The sequence below is a fragment of the Oncorhynchus nerka genome, linkage group LG23, assembly GCF_034236695.1.
Source record: "Oncorhynchus nerka isolate Pitt River linkage group LG23, Oner_Uvic_2.0, whole genome shotgun sequence".
In the NCBI taxonomy this organism is placed as follows: Eukaryota; Metazoa; Chordata; class Actinopteri; order Salmoniformes; family Salmonidae; genus Oncorhynchus; species Oncorhynchus nerka.
In genome coordinates this window covers 9,074,810-9,084,809 of record NC_088418.1, presented here as the reverse complement: position 1 = coordinate 9,084,809, position 10,000 = coordinate 9,074,810, and positions in this window count along the sequence as shown.

Below are 10,000 nucleotides of genomic sequence, written 5' to 3'. Positions count from 1 at the left end.
GTGTGAGTGGGTGGGTGGGTGGGTGGGTAGAGTCACTGCAAGATAGTTTGTGAAAAAATGGGACAATGCAGATAGTCTGGGTAGCCATTTGATTAGCTATTTAGCAGCCTTGTTTAGAGGTATTTTTGCTTGGATGTAGAAGCTGTTCAGGGTCCTGTTGGTTCCAGACTTGGTGCATTGGTATCGCTTGCCATGTGGTAGCAGAGAAAACAGTCTGTGGCCTGGGTGGCTGGAGTCTTTGACAATATTTTGGGCCTTCCTCTGACACCGCCTAGTATAGAGGTCCTGGATGGCAGGGAGCTCGGCCCCAGTGATGTACTGGGCCATGTGCGCTACCCTGTGTAGTGCCTTGTGTTCGGATGCCGAGCAGTTGCCATACCAAGCGATGATGCAGCCAGTCAAGATGCTCTCGGTGGTGCAGCTGTAGAACCTTTTGAGGCACTGCGTGACAAATTCACTTTTCAGCAGGACAATAACCTACGACAAAAGGCCAAATGAACACTGGAATTTGCTTACCAAGATGAGCATTGAATGTTCTTGACTGGCCCGAATTTCAGTTTTGACTTAAAATCGGCTTGAAAATCTATGGCAATAATTGAAAAAGGCTTTCTAGCAATGATCAACAACCAACTTAACAGGTGTTTCAAACATGTATTGTCTCAGGGGGGGTGAATACTTCTTTAATCAAGATATATTTTGTTTTTTAATATTTCATTATTTTTTGAAATTTTCTTCCACTTTGACATTACAGCGTTTTTTGTGTAGAACGTTGACCGAAATGACAATTGAATCTAATTTTAATCCACTTTGTAACACAACAAAATGGTAAATGGGTGTAAATACATTCTGTACCAATTACGTTAAGGTTTATTTAATTTTATTTGTATTATTTTATAAACAAAAACAAAAACAAAAAACGTAGAAACAACAAAATCATTCAAGCATCAACCACATCACACCTGCCCAGATCCACTGGCACACGCCTGCATCTCTTTCTGCCCCGTGTGAAGGATTCTCTCCTGGTTTGGTGTAACGGGAGATGAACGGTACCACCCTCATCAGCTACTGTAGGTCTCTGCCTGCTAACTCAGAAAATATGGGATGCCTTGTGGGGACCTACAATCTCCAAGTGTCTCCACAAGGATAGTAAAACAAGGAAAATGGTATCTCATTTCCCAAGTCCCCATGAGGACAAAGTATGTTTTAAATTTAGGGGTTGTAGGTTTAGGATTAGGGTTCAAATTAGGGCTAGAATTAGGGTTAGGGTAAGAGGTTAGGTTTAGGGTTTGGGTAAGAGGTTAGGTTTAGGGTTAGGAGTTAGGTTTAGGAGTTAGGTTTAGGGTTTGGGTTAGGGTTACAGGTTAAGGTTAAGGTTAAGGTCAGGTTATGGTAAGGGTTAGGTTTAGGTTTAATTAACATAATAAAATAAAAAAATCCCCATATAAATCAATCAGTTTAAGCTGGAGATATCGTTTTATTTGCATTGGATTTGTCTCAAACCCCCACATCTGCAGTGTCACACTTATGTAACACTGCTGCGTGTGCCGTGAAAGGTGACAGAGCTAGAGAGGTGTTTGTCAGACCATGAGACATCCATCAAAATGGTCTGTAGAGTCCGAACGGTTCCGGACCGTAAAACTATTATAATTCCTCTATGGAAAGATGAGGTCCCCGAGTACCAGTTGAAAAAATGGAGACTGTTTAGTGCCAAAAAATAAAGTGTCCTTTCTTATATCTCTCAGAAACTTAGTTTTGAATATATATTTTTTGGGGGTGGGGGGGGGGGTCTGTTGTTCCATGTAGTGAATCGGTTACTCAATGCGTTTGTATGGGCTAATAGCAATAAGGTCAAACACATATTTTTATCAAATAATTTTTGTATACCAGTCAAAGTTTGGACACACTTACACATTCAAGGGTTTTTAACTATTTTCAACATTGCAGAATAATAGTGAAGACATCAAAACTATTAACTAAAAAAGTGTTAAACAAATCAAGATATATTTTAGATTTTAGATTCTTCAAAGTAGACACCCTTTGCCTTGATGACAGCTTTGCACAGTCTTGGCATTCTCTCTACCAGCTTCACCTGGAATTATTTTCCAACAGTCTTGAAGGAGTTCCCACATATGCTGAGCACTTGTTAGCTGCTTTTCCTTCACCCTGTGGTCCAACTCATCCCAAACCATCTGAATTGGGCTGAGGTCGAGAAATTGTGGAGGCCAAGTGATCTGATGCAGCACTCCATCACTCTCCTTCTTGGTAAAATAGCCCTTACACAGCCTGGAGGTGTTTTGGGTCATTGTCCTGTTGAAAAAATGAATGATAGTCCCACAAAAGCACAAACCAGATGGGATGGCGCATCGCTGCAGAATGCTGTGTGAGCCATGCTGGTTGTGTGCCTTGAATTTTAAATAAGTCACAGACAGTGTCACCAGCACAGCCTCCCCCCACACCATCACACCTCCTCCTCCATGCTTCACGGTGGGAACCACACAAGCGGAGAATATCCATTCACCTACTCTGCGTCTCACAAAGACACGGCGGTTGGAACCAAAAAATCTCACATTTGGACTCATCAGACCAAAGGGCAATGTCAAGTATATCCTTATTATTGGTGTCCTTTAGTAGTGGTTTCTTTTCAGCAATTTGTTCATGGAGGCCACAGTCTCCTTTGATCAGTTATGTTGAGATGTGTCTGTTTCTTGAAGTGAAGCATTCATTTGGGTTGCAATTTCTGAGGCTGGTAACTGTAATGAACTTATCCTCTGCAGCAGAGGTAACTCTGGGTCTTCCTTTCCTGTGGCAGTCCTCACAAGAGCCAGTTTCATCATAGCGCTTGATGGTTTTTGCGACTGCACTTGAAGAAACTTTCAAAGTTCTTGAAATTTTCCGGATTGACTGACCTTCATGTCTTAAAGTAATGATGGACTGTAATGTCTCTTTTCTTATTTGAGCTCTATTTGCCATAAGATAGACTTGGTCTTTTACCAAAGAGGGCTATCTTCTGTATACCACCCCTACTTGTCAGAACACAACTGATTGGCTCAAACGCATTAAGAAGGAAAGAAATTCCACAGTTAACTTTTAACAAGGCACACCTGTTCATTAAAATGCATTCCAGGTGACTACCATCATGAAGATGGTTGAGAGAATGCCAAGAGTGTGCAAAGCTGTCATCAAGGTAAAGGGTGGCTACTTTGAAGAATCTAAAATATATTTTGATTTGTTGGACCGGACCCTTCCCCCCCCCATCATCGTTGAAAGTCCTTGGAAGATAAAAGAAGAAAAAAAGGATAGGATCCTTGGTGTAATTTAGAATTTGTCCACAAGATGGCAGCATTGTGTGTGCGCAACATTTCAGACTGATCTAGTGAAGAATTACCTCACAACACAATATTTTGCATCATATCTGCCAGGACTTTGCACAAATGTGCCAAGTCTACATTTTCAAGTACATAACTTTAGAGAACATATAAAAATGCTTTGGTAATATTTGTTTTTTTTAGTTTATACACTCCCAGGAATGTCATACATGATGGATCATTAGCTTCCCTACAGAAAATACACTAACCTTCACACATAATGTTGTTGTGCTCTATCCTCAAACAATAGCATGGTATCTTTTTTTCTGCAATCAAATCAAATCAAATCAAATCAAATGTATTTATATAGCCCTTCGTACATCAGCTGATGTCTCAAAGTGCTGTACAGAAACCCAGCCTAAAACCCCAAACAGCAAGCAATGCAGGTGTAGAAGCACGGTGGCTAGGAAAAATTCCCTAGAAAGGCCAAAACCTAGGAAGAAACCTAGAGAGTAACCAGGCTATGTGGGGTGGCCAGTCCTCTTCTGGCTGTGCCGGGTGGAGATTATAACAGAACATGGCCAAGATGTTCAAATGTTCATAAATGACCAGCATGGTCGAATAATAATAAGGCAGAACAGTTGAAACTGGAGCAGCAGCACAGTCAGGTGGAAGTTGAAACTGGAACAGCAGCATGGCCAGGTGGACTGGGGACAGCAAGGAGTCATCATGTCAGGTAGTCCTGGGGCATGGTCCTAGGGCTCAGGTCAGTTGAAACTGGAACAGCAGCATGGCCAGGTGGACTGGGGACAGCAAGGAGTCATCATGTCAGGTGGTCCTGGGGCATGGTCCTAGGGCTCAGGTCCTCCGAGAGAGAGAAAGAAAGAGAGAAGGAGAGAATTAGAGACGCACACTTAGATTCACACAGGACACCGAATAGGACAGGAGAAGTACTCCAGATATAACAAACTGACCCCAGCCCCCCGACACATAAACTACTGCAGCATAAATACAGGAGGCTGAGACAGGAGGTCAGGAGACACTGTGGCCCCATCCGAGGACACCCCCGGACAGGGCCAAACAGGAAGGATATAACCCCACCCACTTTGCCAAAGCACAGCCCCCACACCACTAGAGGGATATCTTCAACCAACAACTTACCATCCTGAGACAAGGCTGAGTATAGCCCACAAAGATCTCCGCCACGGCACAACCCAAGGGGGGGCGCCAACCCAGACAGGATGGCCACAACAGTGAATCAACCCACTCAGGTGACGCACCCCCTCCAGGGACGGCATGAGAGAGCCCCAGTAAGCCAGTGACTCAGCCCCTGTAATAGGGTTAGAGGCAAAGAATCCCAGTGGAAAGAGGGGAACCGGCCAGGCAGAGACAGCAAGGGCGGTTCGTTGCTCCAGAGCCTTTCCGTTCACCTTCCCACTCCTGGGCCAGACTACACTCAATCATATGACCCACTGAAGAGATGAGTCTTCAGTAAAGACTTAAAGGTTGAGACCGAGTTTGCGTCTCTGACATGGGTAGGCAGACCGTTCCATAAAAAATTGAGCTCTATAGGAGAAAGCCCTGCCTCCAGCTGTTTGCTTAGAAATTCTAGGGACAATTATGAGGCCTGCGTCTTGTGACCGTAGCGTACGTGTAGGTATGTACGGCAGGACCAAATCAGAGAGATAGGTAGGAGCAAGCCCATGTTATGCTTTGTAGGTTAGCAGTAAAACCTTGAAATCAGCCCTTGCTTTGAAAGGAAGCCAGTGTAGAGAGGCTAGCACTGGAGTAATATGATCAAATTTTTTGGTTCTAGTCAGGATTCTAGCAGCCGTATTTAGCACTAACTGAAGTTTATTTAGTGCTTTATACGGGTAGCCGGAAAATAGAGCATTGCAGTAGTCTAACCTAGAAGTGACAAAAGCATGTATTAATTTTTCTGCATCATTTTTGGACAGAAAGTTTCTGATTTTTGCAATGTTACGTAGATGGAAAAAAGCTGTCCTCGAAATGGTCTTGATATGTTCTTCAAAAGAGAGATCAGGGTCCAGAGTAACGCCGAGGTCCTTCACAGTTTTATTTGAGACGACTGTACAACCATTAAGATTAATTGTCAGATTCAACAGAAGATCTCTTTGTTTCTTGGGACCTAGAACAAGCATCTCTGTTTTGTCCGAGTTTAATAGTAGAAAGTTTGCAGCCATCCACTTCCTTATGTCTGAAACACATGCTTCTAGCGAGGGCAATTTTGGGGCTTCACCATGTTTCATTGAAATGTACAGCTGTGTGTCATCCGCATAGCAGTGAAAGTTTACATTATGTTTTCGAATAACATCCCCAAGAGGTAAAATATATAGTGAAAACAATAGTGGTCCTAAAACGGAACCTTGAGGAATACCGAAATATACAGTTGATTTGTCAGAGGACAAACCATTCACAGAGACAAACTGATATCTTTCCGACAGATAAGATCTAAACCAGGCCAGAACATGTCCGTGTAGACCAATTTGGGTTTCCAATCTCTCCAAAAGAATGTGGTGTTCGATGGTATCAAAAGCAGCACTAAGGTCTAGGAGCACGAGGACAGATGCAGAGCCTCGGTCCGATGCCATTAAAATGTAATTTACCACCTTCACAAGTGCCGTCTCAGTGCTATGATGGGGTCTAAAACCAGACTGAAGCATTTCGTATACATTGTTTGTCTTCAGGAAGGCAGTGAGTTGCTGCGCAACAGCCCTCTCAAAAATTTTTGAGAGGAATGGAAGATTCGATATAGGCCGATAGTTTTTTATATTTTCTGGGTCAAGGTTTGGCGTTTTCAAGAGAGGCTTTATTACTGCCACTTTTAGTGAGTTTGGTACACATCCAGTGGATAGAGAGCCGTTTATTATGTTCAACATAGGAGGGCCAAGCACAGGAAGTTTAGTTGGAATAGGGTCCAGTATGCAGCTTGAAGGTTTAAAGGCCATGATTATTTTCATCATTGTGTCAAGAGATATAGTACTAAAACACTTGAGCGTCTATCTTGATCCTAGGTCCTGGCAGAGTTGTGCAGACTCAGGACAACTGAGGTTTGGAGGAATACGCAGGTTTAAAGAGGAGTCCGTAATTTGCTTTCTAATAATCATAATCTTTTCCTCAAAGAAGTTCATGAATTTATCACTGCTAAAGTGAAAGTCATCCTCTCTTGGGGAATGCTGCTTTTTAGTTAGCTTTGCGACAGTATCAAAAAGGAATTTCGGATTGTTCTTATTTTCCTCAATTAAGTTAGAAAAATAGGATGATCGAGCAGCAGTAAGGGCTCTTCGGTACTGCACGGTACCGTCCTTCCAAGCTAGTCGGAAGACTTCCAGTTTGGTGTGGCGCCATTTCCGTTCCAATTTTCTGAAGCTTGCTTCAGAGCTCGGGTATTTTCTGTGTACCAGGGAGCTAGTTTCTTATGATATTTTTTTTTAGTTTTTAGGGGTGCAACTGCATCTAGGGTATTGCGCAAGGTTAAATTGAGATCCTCAGTTAGGTGGTTAACTGATTTTTGTCCTCTGGCGTCCTTGGGTAGGCAGAGGGAGTCTGGAAGGGCATCAAGGAATCTTTGTGTTGTCTGTGAATTTATAGCATGACTTTTGATGTTCCTTGGTTGGGGTCTGAGCAGATTATTTGTTGCAATTGCAAACGTAATAAAATGGTGGTCCGATAGTCCAGGATTATGAGGAAAAACATTAAGATCCACAACATTTATTCCATGGGACAAAACTAGGTCCAGCGTATGACTGTGACAGTGAGTGGGTCCAGAGACATGTTGGACAAAACCCACTGAGTCGATGATTGCTCCGAAAGCCTTTTGGAGTGGGTCTGTGGACTTTTCCATGTGAATATTAAAGTCACCAAAGATTAGAATATTATCTGCTATGACTACAAGGTCCGATAGGAATTCAGGGAACTCAGTGAGAAACGCTGTATATGGCCCAGGAGGCCTGTAAACAGTAGCTATAAAAAGTGATTGAGTAGGCTGCATAGATTTCATGACTAGAAGCTCAAAAGACGAAAACGTCATTTTTTTTGTTGTAAATTGAAGTTTGCTATCGTAAATGTTAGCAACACCTCCGCCTTTGCGGGATGCACGGGGGATATGGTCACTAGTGTAGCCAGGAGGTGAGGCCTCATTTAAAACAGTAAATTCATCAGGCTTAAGCCATGTTTCAGTCAGGCCAATCACATCAAGATTATGATCAGTGATTAGTTCATTGACTATAATTGCCTTTGAAGTAAGGGATCTAACATTAAGTAGCCCTATTTTGAGATGTGAGGTATCATGATCTCTTTCAGTAATGACAGGAATGGAGGTGGTCTTTATCCTAGTGAGATTGCTAAGGCGAACACCGCCATGTTTAGTTTTGCCCAACCTAGGTCGAGGCACAGACACGGTCTCAATGGTGATAGCTGAGCTGACTACACTGACTGTGCTAGTGGCAGACTCCACTATGCTGGCAGGCTGGCTAACAGCCTGCTGCCTGGCCTGCACCCTATTTCATTGTGGAGCTAGAGGAGTTAGAGCCCTGTCTATGTTGGTAGATAAGATGAGAGCACCCCTCCAGCTAGGATGGAGTCCGTCACCTACCAGGTGGCGTGGCGAGAATCCGTCTCCTCACCACGTGCTCTCACCACTGGTGTCCCCCAGGGCTCTGTTCTAGGCCCTCTCCTATTCTCGCTATACACCAAGTCACTTGGCTCTGTCATAACCTCACATGGTCTCTCCTATCATTGCTATGCAGACGACACACAATTAATCTTCTCCTTTCCCCCTTCTGACGACCAGGTGGCGAATCGCATCTCTGCATGTCTGGCAGACATATCAGTGTGGATGACGGATCATCACCTCAAGCTGAACCTCGGCAAGACGGAGCTGCTCTTCCTCCCGGGGAAGGACTGCCCGTTCCATGATCTCGCCATCACGGTTGACAACTCCATTGTGTCCTCGTCCCAGAGCGCTAAGAACCTTGGCGTGATCCTGGACAACACCCTGTCGTTCTCAAATAACATCAAGGCGGTGGCCCGTTCCTGTAGGTTCATGCTCTACAACATCCGCAGAGTACGACCCTGCCTCACACAGGAAGCGGCGCAGGTCCTAATCCAGGCACTTGTCATCTCCCGTCTGGATTACTGCAACTCGCTGTTGGCTGGGCTCCCTGCCTGTGCCATTAAACCCCTACAACTCATCCAGAACGCCGCAGCCCGTCTGGTGTTCAACCTTCCCAAGTTCTCTCACGTCACCCCGCTCCTCCGCTCTCTCCACTGGCTTCCAGTTGAAGCTCGCATCCGCTACAAGACCATGGTGCTTGCCTACGGAGCTGTGAGGGGAACGGCACCTCACTACCTCCAGGCTCTGATCAGGCCCTACACCCAAACAAGGGCACTGCGTTCATCCACCTCTGGCCTGCTCGCCTCCCTACCACTGAGGAAGTACAGTTCCCGCTCAGCCCAGTCAAAACTGTTCGCTGCTCTGGCCCCCCAATGGTGGAACAAACTCCCTCACGACGCCAGGACAGCGGAGTCAATCACCACCTTCCGGAGACACCTGAAACCCCACCTCTTTAAGGAATACCTAGGATAGGATAAAGTAATCCTTCTCCCCTCCCCCCTTAAAAGACCTAGATGCACTATTGTAAAGTGGCTGTTCCACTGGATGTCATAAGGTGAAAGCACCAATTTGTAAGTCGCTCTGGATAAGAGCGTCTGCTAAATGACTTAAATGTAAATGTAAATGTAAATGTCACTCCTCAGCAGGTCAGGCTTGGTCCTGTTTGTGGGTGAGTCCCAGAAAGAGGGCCAATTATCTACAAATTCTATCTTTTGGGAGGGGCAGAAAACAGTTTTCAACCAGCGATTGAGTTGTGAGACTCTGCTGTAGAGCTCATCACTCCCCCTAACTGGGAGGGGGCCAGAGACAATTACTCGATGCCGACACATCTTTCTAGCTGATATGCACGCAGAAGCTATGTTGCGCTTGGTGATCTCTGACTGTTTCATCCTAACATCGTTGGTGCCGACGTGGATAACAATATCTCTATACTCTCTACACTCACCAGTTTTAGCTTTAGCCAGCACCATCTTCAGATTAGCCTTAACGTCGGTAGCCCTGCCCCCGGGTAAACAGTGTATGATCGCTGGATGATTCGCTTTAAGTCTAATACTGCGGGTAATGGAGTCGCCAATGACAATAGCTACTGTAAAGTGGACACTGCAGTTAGATTGTTTAAGCATTGATTCTGATTGGTTAAGGTAAAGGTTTGTGGTAGGCTTAAAACAAAACAAAAATAAAAAAACAACTTTCTATTGCTGGATTTGAGTTTTCAACCTTTGACCTTTGGAATCAAAGGCAGATGCTTCCATAACGTTCTCCCATCTTCGTCCACAACGCAAAACAGAAACCTACTTGGAGTTCTTAGCTGATTCAACTTGATTTAATACATTTAGCCAATTTGATAAGTGGTAGGTATCTATGTTGTTGACTTGGCTTGATAAAACAAGTCATTTTGACTGAAAATCAATATTGTTTTTTACTGTGCACTGTCGGATATCATTCATCATCCACATACACACACTGAGAAAGGATGCACACACACACACACACACACACACACACACACACACACACACACACACACACACACACACACACACACACACACACACACACA